The following is a 20498-nucleotide window of genomic DNA, read 5'->3' as shown; positions in this document are numbered from 1 at the left end:
CCTATTTCCCTATTGATGTCAAAGTAATTTGTAATTACTACATTCGAAACAGTCTTTTTATTTGAAATAGATTTGTCTGATTTGACTTCAATATACCAGAGTCACTTTGAACACATATACTGTTAAACTCAGTTATCCTGACCGATGAGTTTGGAGAGAGAGGCCAAACTGGAGTATTATTTATGCAGTTGCATGAAAGATATCATGTATCAATAGCTCTTATAACAAGAAATCAAACACGTGAACATGTAAGGTTCCCTTTCATAATAATTTATAAACAATAAGATTTTAAATTTTATGATCTTCCGCACTACCAAGATGACAAAAGTGAGAGTTTACTTAAAAAAGCTTTTGTATAAAAAGGCTTTTCCCTCAGTCATACATTAAGAAGTTCATTTTAAGAACATTCAATTCGCTACATAATTCTTGGTTTTTCCTTAAATGTTGATAAAGTCGTCAGCAACAGAATAAAAACTTTACAAACCGAAAAGTTCAGCCCCATGTGGCCGAAATATTGTGGTGTGTATAGCTCTACACTACTTGTGTGTCCAATGTTTGTAAAAGTATTCAATCTTGTGAATTTTCCCGCAGAATATGAAGAACTTCAAAATCAGTCACCAATGGCATAGAAATGGCACAGGAATTTCGAATATTCTAGATCCTTAAGAAAGGATCACTACAATCCCAAAAGACAGACATCTTGTGTGCAGCGTAATTTAAATAACAAAATATGTGAACAGGTACCTGAAGATGTACCTGTTGGTTCCAAATCCGAAAAGGTGCTGCTTTTTCATAAACTCCTTTACTAACAGCGAAATAACTGGTATCTCTGTGCAGACATGACCTCAATACGTCAGTTATCGACAAAATAACAAATACACTCCTGGAAATGGAAAAAAGAACACATTGACACCGGTGTGTCAGACCCACCATACTTGCTCCGGACACTGCGAGAGGGCTGTACAAGCAATGATCACACGCACGGCACAGCGGACACACCAGGAACCGCGGTGTTGGCCGTCGAATGGCGCTAGCTGCGCAGCATTTGTGCACCGCCGCCGTCAGTGTCAGCCAGTTTGCCGTGGCATACGGAGCTCCATCGCAGTCTTTAACACTGGTAGCATGCCGCGACAGCGTGGACGTGAACCGTATGTGCAGTTGACGGACTTTGAGCGAGGGCGTATAGTGGGCATGCGGGAGGCCGGGTGGACGTACCGCCGAATTGCTCAACACGTGGGGCGTGAGGTCTCCACAGTACATCGATGTTGTCGCCAGTGGTCGGCGGAAGGTGCACGTGCCCGTCGACCTGGGACCGGACCGCAGCGACGCACGGATGCACGCCAAGACCGTAGGATCCTGCGCAGTGCCGTAGGGGACCGCACCGCCACTTCCCAGCAAATTAGGGACACTGTTGCTCCTGGGGTATCGGCGAGGATCATTCGCAACCGTCTCCATGAAACTGGGCTACGGTCCCGCACACCGTTAGGCCGTCTTCCGCTCACGCCCCCAACATCGTGCAGCCCGCCTCCAGTGGTGTCGCGACAGGCGTGAATGGAGGGACGAATGGAGACGTGTCGTCTTCAGCGATGAGAGTCGCTTCTGCCTTGGTGCCAATGATGGTCGTATGCGTGTTTGGCGCCCTGCAGGTGAGCGCCACAATCAGGACTGCATACGACCGAGGCACACAGGGCCAACACCCGGCATCATGGTGTGGGGAGCGATCTCCTACACTGGCCGTACACCACTGGTGATCGTCGAGGGGACACTGAATAGTGCACGGTACATCCAAACCGTCATCGAACCCATCGTTCTACCATTCCTAGACCGGCAAGGGAACTTGCTGTTCCAACAGGACAATGCACGTCCGCATGTATCCCGTGCCACCCAACGTGCTCTAGAAGGTGTAAGTCAACTACCCTGGCCAGCAAGATCTCCGGATCTGTCCCCCATTGAGCATGTTTGGGACTGGATGAAGCGTCGTCTCACGCGGTCTGCACGTCCAGCACGAACGCTGGTCCAACTGAGGGGCCAGGTGGAAATGGCATGGCAAGCCGTTCCACAGGACTACATCCAGCATCTCTACGATCGTCTCCATGGGAGAATAGCAGCCTGCATTGCTGCGAAAGGTGGATATACACTGTACTAGTGCCGACATTGTGCATGCTCTGTTGCCTGTGTCTATGTGCCTGTGGTTCTGTCAGTGTGATCATGTGATGTATCTGACCCCAGGAATGTGTCAATAAAGTTTCCCCTTCCTGGGACAATGAATTCACGGTGTTCTTATTTCAATTTCCAGGACTGTATGTTCAGTTTTGAGAAGACTATTCTACAGCTGTAATTAAAACATTTTTTCTGAATCCAACCTCGTTTCCGTCAGAGTCATGGCTGTCTAAGGCTCACCACAGAACTCACCCTACATGGTTTGCCGAATACGCTATTTACACAGGAAATCCCGGATGCACCATTTTGGAGGAGGAGGATGTCTGCGATAGGTCAGGGACACTCCCTGCTGATGCGCATACTGAGGGTATACGTAAGTCAAACGGCACAATGTAATGTGGTACGTTCAAAAGTTAACATGCAATAAGTTTTTTTTTTTTCCCAAGAAGCATGACGGCAAACTCAAACAAAACATTTATAACTGAAACAATAATTATTATGTCAAACAAAATAATTACGGCGGCGAATGATGGGTAAATGTGCTGTCAAGTTTCACATCGAAACGATAACCTTCCAACTATCAAATAAGTTTTGTTTTACTCTTGTTCGTGATTTCTCACATTGTGTGGGCAAATCAAGTTTATGCATTCTCATATTTATTCTGCAAACAATTATATGGTCGTAAACAAATAAAAATGTGGAATATCTCGCCCTAAGAAAAAGCATAGACTTGTTTTCTGGGAGAATCTTCTACTGCTTCCTACGTAATTCCGCAGAGACCGTGAAAATAAAATGTGATTAATAACAGTACGCACAGAGAGAGTGGGTTACAAACACTCACTCGTCACGCGTTCCATCCGTGAACGCATGAGAAAAAAATTCTAGTATGTATTACCTGAAGTATCCCCCATCATACACTCATTGTGATTCAGAAAGTATAGATGCGGAAGTGATAACACGAAATTAATGGTTATTGTCAAGTACTCAAATCATTGTAGTTTCATCGTGCTTTGGTCCAGAAACGTTAATTCATCAGTTCACTACTGCGTCCCAAAGCGGAAGTTCCTTCGTACTATATCACACAACAGTTTTACGATTCTACACAAATTCATCGGCGAACAGTTACACGACGGCCTTGTAATCTGAGGCCAACCTGCAAAATGGCTCTGAGCACTATGGGACTTAACATCTGAGGTCATCAGTCCCCTAGAACTTAGAACTAATTAAACCTAACTAACCTAAGGACATCACACACATCCATGCCCGAGGCAGGATTCGAACCTGCGACCGTAGCGGTCACGTGGTTCCAGACTGAAGCGCCTAGAAACGCAACGGCCACAGCAGCCGGCCCTCCACGTTCCTCATCAAGCAAACCACAGGACTTCCTCGCTGATAAATACATGCAGACAGCAGACGGAATTTAGCTGAGCGGTAACTACCAGAAAATTCTGAAATAAAATTGAAATTTCCCCTATTTTTCTTCGCAGAAATACATATTCGTGTGCCCTTCCACAAATATTCCTTTTAACTGATACTGAACACATTATCAGTTAATTATCGTTTGCTTAAAAATTAACTAATAAATAACAATCATGTGAATGAGAACTGGAAATTGCATAGCAGATTTCCGGTCAAGTATCTTATACAGGGTGTTACAAAAAGGTACGGCCAAACTTTCAGGAAACATTCCTCACACACAAAGAAAGAAAATATGTTATGTGGACATGTGTCCGGAAACGCTTACTTTCCATGTTAGAGCTCATTTTATTACTTCTCTTCAAATCACATTAATCATGGAATGGAAACACACAGCAACAGAACGTACCAGCGTGACTTCAAACACTTTGTTACAGGAAATGTTCAAAATGCACTTCGTAGCGAGGATACATGCATCTACCCTCTGTCGCATGGAATCCCTGATGCGCATCTGATGCAGCCCTGGAGAATGGCATATTGTATCACAGCCGTCCACAATACGAGCACAAAGTCTCTACATTGGGTACCGGGGTTGCGTAGACAAGAGCTTTCAAATGCCCCCATAAATGAAAGTCAAGAGGGTTGAAGTCAGGAGAGCCTGGAGGCCATGGAATTGGTCCGCCTCTACCAATCCATCGGTCACCGAATCTGTTGTTGAGAATCGTACGAACACTTCGACTGAAATGTGCAGGAGCTCCATCGTGCATGAACCACGTGTTGTGTCGTACTTGTAAAGGCACATGTTCTAGCAGCACAGGTAGAGTATCCCGTATGAAATCACGATAACGTGCTCCATTGAGCGTAGGTGGAAGAACATGGGGCCCAATCAAGACATTACCAACAATGCCTGCCCAAATTTTCACAGAAAATCTGTGTTGACGACGTGATTGCACAATTGCATGCGGATTCTCGTCAGCCCACACATGTTGATTGTGAAAATTTACAATTTGATCACGTTGGAATGAAACCTCATCCGTAAAGAGAACATTTGCACTGAAATGAGGATTGACACATTGTTGGATGAACCATTCCAGAAGTGTACCCGTGGAGGCCAATCAGCAGCTGATAGTGCCTGCACACGCTGTACATGGTACGGAAACAACTGGTTCTCCCGTAGCACTCCCCATACAGTGACGTGGTCAACGTTACCTTGTACAGCAGCAACTTCTCTGACGCTGACATTAGGGTTATCGTCAACTGCACGAAGAATTGCCTCGTCCATCGCAGGTGTCCTCGTCGTTCTAGGTCTTCCTCAGTCGCGAGTCATAGGCTGGAATGTTCCGTGGTCCCTAAGACGCCGATCAATTGCTTCGAACGTCTTCCTATCGGGACACCTTCGTTCTGGAAATCTGTCTCTATACAAACGTACCGCGCCACGGCTACTGCCCCGTGCTAATCCATACACCAAATGGGCATCTGCCAACTCCGCATTTGTAAACATTGCACTGACTGCAAAACTACGTTCGTGATGAACACTAACCTGTTGATGCTACGTCCTGATGTGTTTGATGCTAGTACTGTAGAGCAATGAGTCGCATGTCAACACAAGCACCGAAGTCAACATTACCTTCCTTCAATTGGGCCAACTGGCGTTGAATCGAAGAAGTACAGTACATACTGACGAAACTAAAATGAGCTCTAACATGGAAATTAAGCGTTTCCGGACACATGTCCACATAGCATATTTTCTTTATTTGTGTGTGAGGAATGTTTGCTGAAAGTTTGGCCGCACCTTTTTGTAACACCCTGTATATTGCATCTCCAGTGTACATACCCTGTTTCATTCCATATTTTATGCAGCAGTCTTCCTATTCTCTGAGATGCGAACACCTGCAGATGTTTGGCTCTTTACATGTAAATTGTTAGCCGAAAATATATACGGCTGGTAGCAGTGCCGAAAGCAACCGCGCGAAAGTAAAAAGGAGCTTATTGCGAAATATTTGTTTTAGCAGTTGCAAGCGTTTCCAAACAAAAGAGCTACTGAGCAACTAAAGTCGGCATTTCAGCACAGGAAACTAATGATATTCTCTCTCTCTCTCCCAACCAGTCAGTACTTTTGTATTTCGCTATATTTTACAAGTGTACAAGTGGATATGAACGAAGTCGCAGTCTCCATTATTAAGAACGTTATCAGAGCTGTATGCACAATGCGTTGTCTCTCTAAGTATTGAACATTTCCTAGTCCCAAAATACAATCTTCCTACTCCACAGCTGCATCTCTGGATAATATTCAGAATCAAGAAATGATTGGTACAGGAGTTCTTTGTTAAGCCTGAACGGAAATAAATGAATCTCAGTGCGCGTAAAATGACGAAGGGATCCATCACTGTTCGATTACGCTATCGGCGATTAATCGGTGGGCATAGTTCACAACGGTCAAATACCCAGGAGAAGCCTCTGGGGGCGACGTAAAGTTGAATGAGCACATAAAAATAAGAGTAGAAAAAGCAGATGCCAGACTAAGAATCATTGTAAGAATCTTACGGAGCGCTTCTCCGGGCCTCTTCAGTTGACGAGTAACTATGTACTGTAATTGGAGCAGTCATCTCGAGCATATCATGCCTCCCAGCTGACTCGTAGAATGGAGTCAATTAAGAAGGTGAAAGTTAAATTGCTGACGAGTAGCCAAACGTATGCTTCAAAAATTCTTGCAGTGAAAATTTATAACGTGGACATGGGGCAGCTTCCCCGAAAATCGCCGCTAGTCTATGGTACGGGTCAGAACAAATTTTCTGCCAAAGCAACTACTGGCAGGCAAATTTGATCGCAGCTGTAATTCTCTAATGTCAATAATATCCTAACGAAAATGACAATTTAATGTTGCTATTTGTATTATTTGCAATTAACAAAGAAAAGTATTTTTTTTTCGAGAATCGGAATACGAACGCCAACTTTTTCTTTACTTTCTTTCTTTTTTTTTTAATCCGGCGACCAAACACTACTGTCCTCTCCTTCGTAAACGCTTCACATCTTATCGCAACTCGGGGCGTTTGCAGTTGTCAGCCTCCTTTTATTTTCGGCTCCTGCGGCACGTAGCAGCAGGTGGCGACGCTCGCAGCTGCGCCCCGCCCCAGCGTGCGCTGACGTCAACTGTTTGCCGTCGCCACATGCTGCTAGCCGCCTGCCGCTGCGGGCTTTATCGTCCGTTGTTTCCGGCGACGGCACTGATAACACTGCTAACCACGATCTGCTCTCGTTCGTGTGCTACAAGCCTCCCCAAGGAGCACTGAACGTCTGTCGCGCTCAGAAAACCTCATTGTGACCGATTCGTATTCTTTCTAACTTTTTTTATTTCGGTATGACTATTTGCCAAAAGTTATCAACTCTTTTTTCAAAACGTTACATGTGTTCAGTCTCAGTTCCCTTGTAAAGTAATGGTATTACTTGAAGTATGTGCCAGGCGACGCATATAGCATAGTATCGTGTGGTTATAATTAAAAAGTGCAGCTAATCACAGAGGTCCAATGTGCGCTGTAATTAATGTATGTCAACGAAGGGGAGATACGCAATTGCGTTAAGACGGAACTGATTAACGCTGGAAAAACATTAGTTCCAATTTTGGCAAACAGTTGTAAATACAGTCTGGCGCTATACAGCATCTCCGGCGACGTCTTCGGTGCTCGTACTGAACGAACTGTGTAAGCGGTGGTTAATAATAAAATCCCAACATTATGTCTTTTTCACTTGTTTGACCTTTTCTACCCACGTTTAGTACCTAGCCAAAACACACGCAAACATTTCTATTATGTCTTGCATCCACAGCGCCAGATTTGCACCTAGTGGCCAAAGTTGGAACTAATTATTTCCATTGTAAATCGGTCCAACATTAGGACATCTGCCAAGTTTCGTTCCCATACGATAATTACAGGCCACACTGGACTTCTGTCAGTAGCCGCACATTAATTATAATTCACTTCGCCGCGAAACAGACTAAGCTGATTATTGACTCAAATCAGATAACGAAATGGTAACTATAACTTTTCAGTGTTGGAATTAAGCTTCACTGAAGGGGCAATAAAAAGGAGCAACAAAAATAAACAATGTGCCTCACTTCCAAAATTGCATACAGCCCCATCGCTTGTGGGGCTGTATGCAATTCCACACTTGCTATGCAAGTTATCTCGCGTTTTTTATCACTTTCGAAAGATCATGTGAAAACAATGCCTAATGCATAGTATTCTAGCGGTAATACGAGCTGATAGCGCACAGTTTAATGGATGAGCTGTTTAACATACTCAACGTGTTAACTGTCATTGAAAATACTGTATTGACGACAAAAAGGTAACGATTGCCGAAGTCTCACTCCAATGAACATATGACGGGTAAATTTGCGTTCCTTGTCCATTTGCGTTCCTTGTCCATCATCAGATACATCTGGTAAACTATGAGCAAGAATGGAAAGCTGCTCACAACACAGCAATGGCTGGTTTCCCTGCCGTCATAACTTGTCTCTCTTCTCATCTCAGTTACTGGCTCGCTAAACCCGAACAACCATTTTTATTATTAAGATTATTGTGGGCATAACCCTCCTGGAATCTCGTATGTGTTAAAGCTCCGCTTCCAGGACAGAGAGCCGGCCGGTTCTAGGCGCTTCAGTCGGGAACCGCGCTGCTGCTACGGTCTCAGGTTCGAATCCTGCCTCGGCTATGGATGTGTGTGATGTCCTTAGGTTAGTTAGGTTTAAGTAGTTCTAAGTTCGATGGGACTGATGACCTCAGATGTTAAGTCCCATAGTGCTCAGAGCCATTTGTACCGGAACAGAGAGGTGCGCCGTCCCCGGATCGAACCCACCCGGGGTTTAATGCAAGGACTGGTGTGTCGTCCAGCCTGGATATGGTGTTTTTGCCATTTCCCACATCCCACTAGATGAATACCGTGCTGGTACCGAAGCGCCCATCACACAATTTGCAAACATTTAGAAAATTCGCTCGCTTTCACATGCATAACACTACACTACGCTGACACTTGGAGTAAACATATTCCGAAACGATGGGGTTCGGGGGGGCGGGGGGCCTAACGGAATGGCCATAGGAAGATCATCCGGCCACCTTTCAAATTAACCAAGCTAAATACCTTCATAACCATGCAACACTGCGCCGATGCGGGACAAAGACACAAGATTATGCGAGCAAGCAGCACAAGCAATGCGGGATACGGCAGTGCGAGTACTTTTTTAGATCCACCGAAGCAAATATCTGACTGAACAGCATACACTGATGGACAACGATCTTCCCGCGTAAGGCTTCATTATTATTTGTGCGAGTGAAGTGTTACGATTATTCGTTATTCAAAACCTGTCAAACTTCTGGTTTTTGTCTTCCAGCAAGTGTTGCCGCATGTCGTTTCCCTTGCAAGTTCTACCAAGTTAAACAGTATACCTGAGGCTTTGTGCACACTGCTACCGATTTGAAATTTAAAATAGTGATAAACACTGTAGGCTGTATCGATGTTTTAAATAAAACAACCGTTATTAACATTCTACATTTACAATCTTCAAGTCTACATATTTATTTCTCAACAAAGTCACTCCACACCGGCGACGAACAAGTTTCTCCTAATGAGGGACTTGGCTGTAGCATTACTGTGGCATGTCTGACTTCGTTGACGGAGCCACAACCTCACCTCTGCTTGCACCGCTTCATCACTAACAAAGTGAAGTCACGAAAGCGTTCTTTAAGTTTTGGAAACATATGAAAATCGGACGGGACCACGTTGGAACTGTGTGAAGGATGACCGATAAAGGTGAACCACAGGCGTCGGATTGCGGAAGAAGACTGCAAATATGTAAAAATGAAGATTAAAGATGTAGAATGTTAATGACATTTGTTTTACTTAAAAAGCTTTAAGAGTTTTCACTCAAAAAATTCGGAGGCATTACTTTTCAGCATGCCTTCGTATTATCCTTATACCTCGATAAATTTTCAATTTTTAAACAATACAGTACCAAAACGTAACAAATTGGTTAGCGCGTTCATTCGTTTTGAAGCATTAGCATGAATGAATCGCGCTTCTTTGTGTTATTTACCCACAGATGAAGTTTCATTCTTCTCAGGGACAGGGCTATTGAGACTCCGTTAACCTTATAGCCGGGGTTAAGCTGCTAAGAATAATGCAGCAGAATTATAAGACTATTGCAGGTATAATTCTATTACTGATTTGTTAATGTGAAAAAGTTAAGTTGCACCGTGATTCGGAGTCCATGTTAAATTGAAGATCCTAGTAAAAACCAGAAGAGCACAAAGACAAATTATTGCTGTTGATCAGAGAATTGATCTGAAAATCAAATTCCGAAATTGTGGAACCAGATCTGAATGACACTTCTGACGAAAGTTAGCCCCCGTATGTTAACCACAGGAGAGGTGATGCGATGCTTGCAAGATGCCTCTCTTCCTTCCAGTCAGGGGGTAACGCCCCGCTGACATTGAGAACGTTACGGAATGGACGGACAACACTGGACTATCTGACATGGATCGCAAAAGTAGCCGACTGTGTCCTGACTAAGGAGCCGTTCCGGCACTTGCCTGGCGTAATTCAGGAAGCATCGCAAAAAAAGCTGAATTCCGGTCTCCTGTTTGCGAGGCTTCTGACGTTTTACTGCTGCGCAATTTGCAAGACGTTACATTCCTAGCACTAACTCTACATCTGCTGGAGGGGCTGTTTAATAACACAGAAAAACAACGTGTGGCGCACGAAGCACTAGAATAACGATGTATTTAACTTTGCTGACGATGAGCATGCATATCCGTTCGCCATTGAGACATTCAGTTCATTTCTAGCATTTCCAGAGTAAGATTTCGATGCTGCTAACGACAGCCCACTATCACGATTACTCTTTGTTAAACACCTGTCAAATGGTTCAAAATGCTCTGAGCACTATGGGACTTAACTTCTGAGGTCACTAGTCCCCTAGAACTTAGAATTACTTAAACCTAACTAACCTAAGAACATCACACACATCCATGCCCGAAGCAGGATTCGAACCTGCTACCGTAGCGGTCGCGCGGTTCCAGACTGTAGCGCCTAGAACCGCTCGTCCACCCAGGCCGGCAACACCTGTCAAAGAGTTAACATAATAGCAACTCATTTTGGCTATGAAGCGGAGTAGGAGTAATTACAGATGGGACAACGTGCAGAAATTGGACAGCCGGTAATTTCTGCAAAGATGATATGACCACACATCTCCGATATCATAGCAGCGACAATAATCAAAACTATTAAAATTGGACATGCCCTCCAATCTTTCGCACAAACTTAATAAGTGAAGGGTCGTTAATGTCGCTTGAAGATAGTGCATTTATCAATATACTTGTCCCCTTTTAATAGTGAAATTGTACAATCCGAAAAACTGCTAGTAACAACAATCTGGTTTCGGTACCCACATGTGTAACTGTATTTTTTTTTTCTAAAAATAAAAAAAAAAATTCTCTGCCACAGATAGCAAAGACTTATTCTTCCTGGACGGGCTTCCGTGTGTTTCTCAAAACCATAACTATAATGTCATTTCCTGCCACATATTTTCTGGACTGCTACAATGTCCATCTGTAAACTTGGTGATAAGGAATCACGCCATGGAAGCAAGATGCTCGGTGCAAATTTCAGAAACATGACCCTGCTACTAAGCGATATACAAAGTTATTTATCTGAAACTGGTCTATTTCGAAAAGAATCCAAAGATTTACGATTCCAGTGCTTTTTCCACGCACATGATTTCAAAGTATCTGTTCCAAATGCACTCGGCTCATTCCGAAACTCGCCAGTAACAACTATGTAGCAACTGCCTTACCCTCAGCAGCATACGTGAAGACATTCCGTATCTTAAACGGATTGATTAACTCTATGTGGTTCATCATCACGACGACGTCCATTAGAGACGGAGCACTGACAAGGATGAAAAAGGATACAGGCCGTGCCGCTTACAAACTAACCGTCCCTGCAATAGCTGTAACTCACTTAGAGAACACACAGGAAACTTAACCAGGATGGCCTGATGGGGATTTAAGCCTCGGTCCTCCTGAGAGCTGGAGCAGTGCCTTCAGAACTGCGCCACATCGTTTCGCATGACCTGAACACTTCGCGGTCTGGCGGTATTGCCGAATGTTACAGGCGGACTGTAGTTCAAGTTTCTGTTAACGGTATAAAACATCATTCATTCTGCCACAGGATGGCAAACCCAATGATCAAACTGCATACGTCAACGTAACCGCAAAAAGTCTGTGGAAATGCTCGATTGCACATACATGCTTAACGTACTGCAAGTTCGCTGGATTTATGTCTAGCTATGATGCAGCACCAACCATTTTCTGCTTAATGTATGAATACACCAAGAGGGCTTTGGTGGGTTTGCAGCATATTCTCGTTAGCATCTTCCCAAAGGATTTATCGTTATTTATGTTTCACTTCGCGTAACTACACAAAGACTAGCTGATTCACACAGAGGAAAAAAAAGACTATATATTTTAGCCACTCTCAGATCACTTTGCAATGTTCGCAAACTTTTGGCTACCAAAGCTCAGATTTGGAATTAGAATGTAATGAAATAAGCCTTGTGACCAGAACGGTGCCTCAAGTGATTGAAATCACAAACATCCCGCGCCCTCAATGGAAGTTCTTTCCAAAGCAAAACACAATACCCTATGCAAGAGTTCCTAGATTGTCTTCTTCTGCGGCACTGGATACTGAATCACCAAATGGCAGACAAGCATGGACGCCCGCAGAAATTTATGCTGCGGGAAGGTGAGAGAGTGGGGGGCGTGGGAGGTGGGGGGCGTGGACGACGACATGCTTTAAAGTTACCATGTACTCTACGTTACAGATGGGCAGGGTGTCTCATCTCCCCCCCCCCCCCCCCAGATGATTTCTACGGAAACAAACTAGAGATAGCTCTAACACCAGAATACGGGTAACTGTCTATTAGTTTTCAAGAAAACCTCTAATTTGATGAAAATTTACGGTTGGAAAAACATCTTTTAACACCCGAGAAGACTTAGATCCCCAGAAGAATTATCAGTTTTCAAGAAAAATCTTGTATTCAAGAGGATTTCAGGTCTGCAAGAGAAGTTTCAGCTCTCAAGAATGTTCTCTAAACTTTATGAAGATGCAATTTACTTATTTTTTACTGCCATTCCTTGTAAAAAAAATCGTTTTACTTCACTTAACTGAGAAAGCGTTGCCACAAAGAGTGGGATAGCGGTAAAGCGCCAGACAAGTAACACTTCTAGCAATGTTGGTAATGTAAAGAAGTGCCATGAAAGCCGAGCTGGACAGTGGTTCGGAGTAGGTTGCCTTTTAACTGGCAATTCAAAGGTCGGAGAGAGGCGACAGCATACCAGCTACGGTAGTACAATGCCTACTAAAGCACCATGTTTTTTAAACCACCTCTGGGTTGGTAACAGCTTTGCCTTTATTAACAACAAATATGGGGAGTCGGTTCACTAATAATTGCGACTGACGAGTAGTAGTGCTACTTTCTCTTCCCGAAAAAGAGCATGCGCCTCCTCGAAAACGCTTGCCTGAAGTGCTTAATTTCTGTGAGGAAACCACAAAAACGAACTCACGGAACGAAATCAACATACTATATCAAGTAAAACTATTGTAGCAAAATTAACACAATCCGAAGGTTACTGAGTGAAGAGTCCAATGAAGCATTTTTTTTAACTATCGACCTCGAAAATAATCCAGAACACATACTTAGACAATAAATTATTTTAAAGATCTGCGAAACAGTCCGTCAAATCGTTGTGAACCGGTACTCTGCTTGCCTAGCCCACGTCTGCTGTCTGACGACTTTCGATACTTCAGTGGAGACAGCTAGCCAGCGTGAGCGTGCAGAGCAGGAACCGCCGTGGCACAACTGCTCAACCCCGCATGTGTTCCCTAGAGGGAGTTCGCTGCGAAGGACCCGCGCCAAGGACTTTTTTGCAGCCCGCGCACGTTTTTCATGCGTAATGACGCGCTCGGCACACCAACGTCCCTCGAGAGACGCGGCGTGTGCTGCGAGAATAGTCCGAGCCAATGGCTGATATTCTTGGGGCTACATATAATAATCTCTCCTAGCATATTCGTCATACTTTGTATACGATACTATCACTTCGCCCACAGTACGTTCTACCGGGTACCGCCAACCTCCGCTGATTTACAGCTTGGAAAATACCAACTATGTAGCCCCATTGTCACCCTTTACTTCCTTAGAGTTGCAGGAATCAAGACTCAGTGTGTAATTTTCTGACATAACTTCTCCTCACCAGATTTTGTCGGTCACCTTATGTTAGAGCGGCTCAGCAAAATGGGAGATAGCAAACTATCATTATTCCACGAAAATTAACGTAAACATACCATTTACATGTTTCTGCAGCATTTCTGACGAGAAGGACATTGTTACCACTATATCACTGCACTATAAGACTATGTTCGCTTTCAGTTTTTACATTTGAGCGTATACAAATACAAAATGCCTTACAATGTGAACCGTTTTATGAGCACTGACCGAACAGTAATGGCGTACAATAATGAGAAAGAATAATTACTAAACCGAGCCACTCATGTTCTTGAATCGTACTACTGGTAGCAAGCGTGCCGCCTACTGCTGAAAATGTTAATGTCAATTTACTTGCTCGTATCCCTTTAGGAAAGCCCTAAATGAAAAGAACATTACATGTGCGCAACTTGTTTTGATTCTGCATGCTGCATAATTTTGATCAAAACTGGTCGAAAGCGATCATCCGAAGAGTTCATAATGGACACCCGTTCTTCAGAATCTTAAGATCTCACTCGCGGTTTCCAGTAATCGTGACAATATGCGCTGAGTTAATCAGATCTGTAGTAATGTCGCCCAAAATTGTCAGCTTCCGAAACACGACGAAGGCACCCTGCACGCTTCAGTCAGTCAAATCGTTTGTCCTTGCAGTACTAAGGCCTAACGCGACAGTTTCGCCAGCATTACTGGAACGATTTGCTTAACCACTTTCCAAATCATTTTCAGCTGTGAAGTAGTTAATTCTGGAAGTGTTTTTTCTACAATTCTTTCAGCAGAGATAATATCTTTCAGATGCTGCTTATTGTTAGATGGAGGAATCAACCTTACGAAACATGTTACCTGCACCTGTGCTCTCAAATAAAACATGAAATAGTCGTTATCGCGCAACATCCTCCATTCACAACAGTCACCGAATCATATTAACAAAAGTGTGTATCTTATTCTCCCGTCGATTCGAAAATGTGGAGAAGTATAATTTCTTTTCCAAATTAAGCACAATGACAACAATTAAGTGAGAGGGCAAAGAAAAACAGGATGACTGGAAACTGTGTGGAACGCGTTTCTAGTTACGCGTGAACGTCATAAATCATGCTATACATGTATAAAAAACTGTCATAAAAATTTTATTTACTTCTATACAACAATATTTTTGTACTCTGATGGCATTGAGTGCACATTAAAAATTTATTGACTAAATGCGACTTTTTATGCATGCGACTTTTTATGCACGTATATCGTCAAATCACTACCATTAGGATTGGTGATTTTCACCTACAATTATCCCTTAATCTTCCACGACATTCAGGACCGTTTCCGTTCCAAATTTCAACCGAAAATTTACCTAGTAAGCAAGTAATATACATGAAAAAAAACCTTCATGTTACAGACGATCACTGATACTTTCGAATGTACGTTAACGATTCACTTTATGAAGAAAGTAAACACGCATTTTCCGGTACTCGTGCTGGCAACACCTTGTCTCAAAACCCACAGACGTGTTGAAGCCACGATTTTCAGACGACGATCCCGTTACCTTGTTGCATCAAACGTTGGAAAACTGAGCTAGAAGATACGGCCTCACCCCGAGCATCGGGGAGTCAACGGAACTACCGCAACGTGCGGGGGGAAGTTCCTGCCAACAGCGCGCCATGGTAACGCGGTCTCCATCACGCAGCTAGCACGGCTGGGTGGTCCGCGTGTTGATCCCTGACCAGCACCACTACCACGGCGCGGTTGATCCTGGCAACAGCACTCACCGCACCGCCTGGGCACACCTGTTGCCACACGCACTTCACTTCACCGCTCACAACTCACTCACAGCACATGTACCACTCGCGACTCTGACGCACTGCACCCTACGCACGCGCGCACCACAGCAACGAGCCGACTGACTTGCGGCGCGGCAGCTGAGCGCCACGCTACGCAGCAGTGGGGGTACGCAGGTCGCTGGAGAAGAGGGGGGGGAGGAGGGGGGGGAGGGTCGCTGGCAGCACCTGGCCCTCCAGCTGCCGCACGGATCTCGCTAGCCAATGCCTTTCCCTGCGCCCACCGCAACTTCCTCCAGATCCACAATGTCGTTTACTTTCTACAATGTTCGTCATAACGCGTCACCACATCCCAAATGGTTTGGGAGGACTTAACCTGGAGGTGTATTTGAGGAAAAACCGGTCATCTGCACTTAAGCGTATAACATAGTGAAGAATACTCACATTTAATGAAAGTAACCATGAATGGGGAATTTTCTTATCCTAGACATAATAAGGCAGAAGTACGGTTGCCATGTAACGCATGCGGCGTTACGAATATGAGCAACAGTCAGCTGTGTGACAGAATGGCGACAATGAAAATTTCATAGCGAAGAATGCTCACATTTAATGAAAGTAACCGTGAATGGGGAATTTTCTTATCCTAGACATAATGGTGCAGAAGTATGTATGCGGCGTTGGGAATATTAGCAACAGTCAGCTGTGTAACAGAATGACGACAATGAAAATTTCTGCTGGACCGAAACCCGAACCCGGATTTCCCGCTAGTCGCGAGGGAATACATTTCATCTATTTCATAACTGTTGTAGTTGCCGCAGTACCTGTTCCTCCGGACATACGTGCATGTTCAAAGCAATACTGTGTCGTGTTTCTGAATAACACAGGCATTTAAATATCGTAAATATATATAACTCCGGCCTGTTGTCCGGTGTTCGTTAGGCTTTTTGTCGACGAAGCGGAGAATACAGAACTAAGGCCAGTTCCAAGCTCACGATATAAGCGGAGAGAATAAGTATAAAGAGGAATAAGGAAATATACCATAAGAAAATACACTGATCAGCTGGCTACTATCGATACAAACCCGTCCAGGCGATAGAAGGGGCACTTTGCGAGGAATGACTGCTAGTGAAGACACACGCACAGTGCATATAGTATCAGTGAGCGTGCTGTCCGTGTGTAGAATGCGCAAGGCGCGCGATCGATCAGAGTTCGACCGAGGACAGACAGTGAAGGCGCGGATACTCGGCACGAACATTTCGAAAACAGCACAACTTGTTGGGTGTTCGAGAAGTGCTTTGGTGAGCGTCTTCAACACGTAGCGAAAACACTGTCAAACCAAATCCAGACGACGGGGAATTGGGCGGCCATCCCTCATTACAAATGTCTGACGCCGTGGGCTGGGCAGACTGGTGAAACAAGATAGGCAGCGAAATGTGGCGTAACTAACAACAAACTTTAACGCTGGGCAGAGTGCAAGCGTGCTGGAACACACAGTACACCGAAAACTCCTAACGATGGGCCTCCGCAGCCCGACGACCCACCACGACATCCAAAACTACGACTGAAATGGGCACGTCACCGTTGGCACTGGACGTTGGTGCAGTGGCAGAGAGTTGAATGCTCTGATGAATCCCGATACCTCCTCCATCACGCCGATGGGAGGGAGTGAATCCGTCGTCTTCAAAGGAATAGCTCCTTCATACCTGTACTGCGGGGCGGAGACAGGCTGGCGTCGGTTCCATTATGCTCTGGAGAATATTCATGTGAGCATCCATGGGTCCAGCAGAGCTCGTGCAAGGCACCATGACGGCCATGGAGTATCGTACACTGGTTGCAGACCACGTACACCTCTTCATGGGGATCATGTTTCCCGACGGCAGTGGCATTTTTCAACAATATAACGTGCCATGTCACAAGGCCAGGAGTGTGATGGAGTGGTTCGGGGAACACAGTGGTGAGTTCCAATTGATGTGCTGCCCCCCTCCCCCAAGTCGCCTGATTTGAACCCGATCAGAACCCATCGCCTTCCTCCCCGGAATGTACAAGAATTAGGTAACTTGTGTGTGCAGGTATGGTGCCATTTCCCTCCAGCGACCTACCAAGGTCTCACTGTTGCCATGCCAGGACGCGTCGCCGCTGTTATCGGTGCCAATGATGGACATACCAGTGCCGGTGATGGGCATACCTACTATTAGGTAAGTGGTCATAAAGTTCTGGCTGATCAGTGTATAGCTACACCAGCCAATGGTACTCTTATATCTGTGTCTACGTTTTTATTCGTAGACAATGATGTGATACTTAACACTGTCCTGTCAAGAGTCCCACGAAATGATCTTCAAGAAAATAACCTTGTTTATAAACTTGATTCCAGTGGGATATATTATTATTTAATTATTTTATTGCTTTGTAACTCCAATTGATATGATCACATTTATTGAATATCTTTTCTTTTGCCATCTCACTCCCAGAAAAACAGATAATTATTTATTTTGTTTTATGAATAGCTTTTAGTTTATTTTAACATAAAATTATCCTAGGAAGGGTACTGAGCAATTAAGGAGACTGAGCAATTAGTTATTATCATAACTACAACATTATATGGCTCTCTACTGATTTTCATTTTTTTAGTTTAAGCACGTTTAGTGTTAATCTAACTGCAACTGGTTACTAATAAACGAATGAAAATATCACATTGACTCTACTTCTAATCAAAATAGGTAGTTCGGCTTTTAGGGCAAAATGTATGGTTAAATATTAAGACGAATCCCGATTTCTATTTTTGGATCTGGCAGCTCTAGGCAGGGGAGATGCATGTAGGAAGGTGCAATGTTGCTATGCTCCTGAACAGCTCCTTTCACAGCAAGGAGATATCTTCATTTTTGCACGTTTGATGTACCTGGTGAATAAATAAAGTTAGGAGTAGATACTGAAAAGTGCTAATATTAAAGATCCATCAGTATAAGAAGTCATGGCTGCATAATACCAAAACGAATTATGTAAATAAGAATGGAAAAAGTGATAGATGCCGACCTCGAGGTCATTTTGGTTCTTGAAAAATGTAGGAACATGAGAGACAATACTGACCTTACGACTCACCTCAGACGACAGGCTGAAGAAAGGCAAAGTTACATTCCTATCATTAGTAGATTTAGACAAGGCTTTTGAAACTGTCGACTGCAAATCAGTCTTTAAAAAAAAAAAAAAAACAGGAAGAGGAAATTAGTCTACAGCTTTAGTAGAAACCAGACTGCATTATTAAGAGTCGAAGGGCATAAAAAGGAGGCAGTGTTTGAGAAGCGATCCATCCCCAATGTTATTCAATCTATACACTGTGCAAACTGTGCTTAAAACCAAGGAGAAATTTGGGAAAGAGAATTAAAATTCAGGTCGAAGAAATTAAAATTTTCAGATTTGTCGAGACATCGTCATTTTAACAGACACAGCAAAAGAGTTCGGAAAAGTTGAACGTAATCGTTATCGTCTTAAGGTGGTTTCATGATACGAAAACCAACGGAAGTACAGAGAGGAGAAAGTGATGTCGAATTAAAGTAGGAGCTACTGACGAAATTAGATCATGAAATGATCCACTGTAAGTAGCAGACGTGCCTCATTATTTGGGCAGCAAAAAAAGGTCACAGCTGGGGGTATAAAAGAAGCGTAGCATCATATGGACGTGAAATGTGGACGAGAAACGGTACAGACAAGGAGGGAAGCCAGTCTTTTGAAAAATGGTGCTACAGAAGGACGTTGAAGATTAGATGGAAGATACGACAACTTGATCGGTCACACACTGACGTATCAAGGCACTGTCAATTTGGTAGTGGAAGGAAGTGGGGCGAGTAAAAATTGTTGGGGGAGACAAAGGCTTGATTGACTACAGCAAGCAGGTTCAGATGGGTGTACGTTGCAGTAGCTATGGAGAGATGAAGGGGCTTGCAACATGACAGGCTTGTGTGGAGAGCTGTTTTTTATACAGTCTTAACTGGAAGTCACCGTCATCACAACAACGACGACGACGACGACGATAGAGAACTGAGTTTCTCCCGGCACATAGAATGTTCAAATAACTTACGGGAACAAAGCCGGGTGACGTCGTCGGTTGTCAACGTCGTCATACTTGGTTCAACAACAAAAACAACGACAGGAATTTTCCGAGCAATGCGCGTGAACTGTCTGAAATGGAAGAGAAATACGTGTCCTATGAGTACTATGATATAATTACGTGGAACGTGTCTTTATCAAGCTATTAAATCAATTCAGTTATTGGTGTTTTGTCCAAAACTGATATTTTGAGACCCTATCTGTGTATGAAATACAGGCTGATTCTTAAAAAACAAGAAAAAGGCCGCCAACCACTACTGACAAGACTATTTATTTACACAAATACCGCCGTAACACGTTTAGAAACTAAAGATTCATCTTCAGACGGCTGTTCACGTCTAGATAAACGTCTGTTGAAATGTACTGTACTTTTCGGCTCTTTGTTCCCCTTTGTGGTGAAAGATTCTTGGAATGATAGTGCCGTACAGTAAAATACGTCAGAAACGACATGTTTAAACGCAATTATTCCTTGTAACAACCGGACACAATTTAAACAAATCTTTTTAAGACTGAGCTGCTATATATTTTACTTACGACGAAAATCCCGAGTCATTTTGTTGCAATATTGTTCATCTGTGTTCACGAAATACTGTAGAGTATATGAAGCACTTACTTGATTGCTTCGTTTCGCATAATATGTCTTAATGCATCAATAGTGATATCAACTTACACGATACTTACAGAGATACCTCGTTAGTTATTTTTAATCGTTACTGTGGGTTTTATAACGGCTCGTTAATTTA

The 20498-nt window shown here is 43.7% G+C and overlaps 1 protein-coding gene across 5 annotated transcripts in view; it reads right to left on the bottom strand.

Annotated features, from left to right (window-relative positions):
* LOC126174987 (leucine-rich repeat flightless-interacting protein 2) overlaps nucleotides 1-20498 on the bottom strand; it is a 259584-nt gene that overhangs the window by 152814 nt on the left and 86272 nt on the right. Inside the window, exon 1 of one of the 5 annotated variants that reach the window (XM_049921465.1) lies at nucleotides 15646-15722. The exons of 3 other annotated variants lie outside the window; for them this stretch is intronic. The gene's annotated coding sequence lies outside the window, so the exon portion shown is untranslated. Of the gene's footprint in view, nucleotides 1-15645; nucleotides 15723-20498 lie in introns of those variants that run through there. One more of the 5 variants, XM_049921464.1, reaches the window with a different exon arrangement.

This window comes from Schistocerca cancellata, chromosome 3, assembly GCF_023864275.1.
Source record: "Schistocerca cancellata isolate TAMUIC-IGC-003103 chromosome 3, iqSchCanc2.1, whole genome shotgun sequence".
In the NCBI taxonomy this organism is placed as follows: Eukaryota; Metazoa; Arthropoda; class Insecta; order Orthoptera; family Acrididae; genus Schistocerca; species Schistocerca cancellata.
This window is presented reverse-complemented; position numbering and strand designations above follow the sequence as displayed.